Raw genomic sequence first — 2,823 nt, forward strand, 5'->3', positions numbered from 1 at the left:
AATTCATTGACGGGGCAAAACGGTGAATAGAATAAAGAAATCAATCAATGTAGTAATGTACCCATGTTTGCCGCTTAGGAGTATCTTAAATTCACGAACAATGCACTGACTCCGTATCTGCTACCCAAAACAAAGTGCAACCGTGCATTGGGAACATCTCTCCTACGTCAACACGGGAGATGTTCATGATTTGGGGCTGTAATCTCTTCTCGGTAGCCGGTAGGTGTGGGCCGGTGCAAACATAAAGCTGCGTTTGTTTGCCGTGTAATTAAACACTCCGATCCAGTTTTATCAGTGTTTGGATGGAGTGTTTTTTTTAGAAAGACGGAGTGTATTCTATTTAAACATCGAAAATTGATGTAAAAACAATGTATGAGGTAAAATGTAACTTTGACAAAAACAATGTATGAGGTATCATGCCTAAACACGTCAACCCATTGAATCCCTTGCTTGTGTATTTGCTCGAAAGAATATTGAGTATAATTACCTTTTTACCCCACCTATGATAATGTATGGTGTATCGTGCCTAATAAGTGATAACGTTCAACAGCCAAAATTTTCCCTTGCGATGCGGCTTTGGCCCCACAGGACTGGGGTGCCATACGAGGTACATGGGTTATCAATGAACATGGGAGAATACACGTGTGGGCCCATTGACATTCACTACACTAATGAGAGGTGAAGTCGATAGGAGAATACACGTGTGGACCCAATATGGGTTTTAAATCTGACGCGGGATCTCCTGCCCACATCTATTTAGAGATCCAGACTCTCTAAATCTTGCTTTGGAATCAAACATTTGTTATTGGAAGGAAATCCAAACTTGCCAAAGAACAGGTTCATTAGTGGAAACCAGATCTACTCCTCGCACAGGGGCGCCTTACAACGACCTCACAGATACATCCTACCGTGCATATCTCCATTGGGAACATCTCCCGTAAATAATAACATATAAGTATGGGAAATATTCCCAATGCACAGTGGGATGTACTTATGAGGTCGATGTGAGGCACCATGTGTGAGGAGCAGATCCGATCTCCACTAATGAACCTGTTCTTTGGCAAGTTCGGATTTCCTCCCAACAACAAATGTTTGATTCCAAGGCAAGATTTAGAACCCATATTGGGTCAATTCTTGGTTTTTAGAAGGAGTCCAAATCACCTACCAACAAAACACGTTCCAACCCTATACCAACATAATCTCACACCGCACATCTCATACATGGCAAGTCTTAGTGGTGTGAGATCACGTTGATAGAGGGTTGGAACGTGTTTTCTTGGTTATAGGGTCATTATGATTCTAGAGTCTATCCATGGAACCTATATTCTTTCTTTAGGCCCCCTAAAAAAAATATTATCCGTTCCTTTAAAAACTTGATTTTTAATAATAATAAAGCTCATAATTTATATATAATTTAATATATAAATCATCATAATATATTAATATATAGTTTAAAACTTATCATTATACTTTAAATTTTGTAAATATTACATTATACATTATCTATTATACACAAATATTAAATTGAAGAAAAATGACCAAAACACTTGAGTAATTTAATGGTTAAGTGAGACCTTAGTGTTTTATAAGCATGAGTGCTTGGGTTCAAATTTGTACATTATCAAAGTATTTGGGGATTTTTTTGAAAGCAAGTTCAATTCCACCAAGGTCAACCAAGGCTGGGTTTTCAAATGAGTTCAGTATAGGATAAACCCTAGACCTAAAAACTAGCCTTTGAACCAAACCCCTACCCAATAACAAATTGGGTAGAGTCCATTCAAGACTAGTTTGAGGTTGGTTCCATTCAGTTCTAGGTAGAACCTATCCATTTGCTCACCATGGTGGGTCCAGTCTTACGGTAAGATGTGTAAACACAAATCATGTTAGAGGCATGTTGGGATAGTTTTTGTTAGAGGAGATCGAATGACAAGGGAGATGTTCCCAAAGTGCAACTACAGCGACTTTGTTGAGAGTGTTTTATCAACAATAAATCCCTACCACGAAATTCCCAAGGAGGGGAGAGTATGGATGTGTTCATATTGGCGCCCCACAAGCGCTCGACATGCACATCTCAGTGTGCATTGGGAACATCTCCCATAATTATCATAGGGAGATGTTCTCAATACACAATTGAGATATAGAATTGGCACACTCTGTGAGGTACAGATGCAAATTCAGTGTGAATCACTTCCCAACAAAATACCTTCCAACACCCTCCCAAATGATGGACACTGCACATCTCATACATGAGGGGTCCCAATTTTATAATGAGCCCCAGTTTCACGATGAGATGCATGTGCAGCGTAATGTCATGCAGTGTTTAGTTGGACCCATCCATAACGATAAGTGTATGTACCATCATGTTAAATTGTCTAGCTATTAAGAATTTGCTACGGCCACCATGAGGCGTATGCCATTCTTATCGTACTGTGTACAAGGCCATTGATCTTTAATGACTTTACTTAACGCTTTATATGGACATTTCATTTTCTGAAAGATGAACCTGACTGTGAGCTGGGATCTATCAAGAGTCAGCATTCAAAGAGATTGCGGTGTTTGGCATCCAGGCACCATGTAGGCGTTACACCAGAAAAAAACAGTATTTCAGAAAACGGCCTCTTATTCGGTATTGTTTTTTCAGAAAAATATTACTTCAGACTACGTTTTATAAATTAGGAAAGTGTGATCTAAATAAACACCAAATTTAATATTTTTCCAAAAAACAGTCTGTTGCTACCAGTGGTGTAATGATGTGGTATCATTTTGGACATTAAATTATATAGATTAGTACTAATACCAAATAAAACCTGTGTTACTTTTCCA

The sequence above is a fragment of the Nelumbo nucifera genome, chromosome 3, assembly GCF_055504915.1.
Source record: "Nelumbo nucifera cultivar China Antique chromosome 3, China Antique-T2T, whole genome shotgun sequence".
NCBI classification, from domain to species: domain Eukaryota; kingdom Viridiplantae; phylum Streptophyta; class Magnoliopsida; order Proteales; family Nelumbonaceae; genus Nelumbo; species Nelumbo nucifera.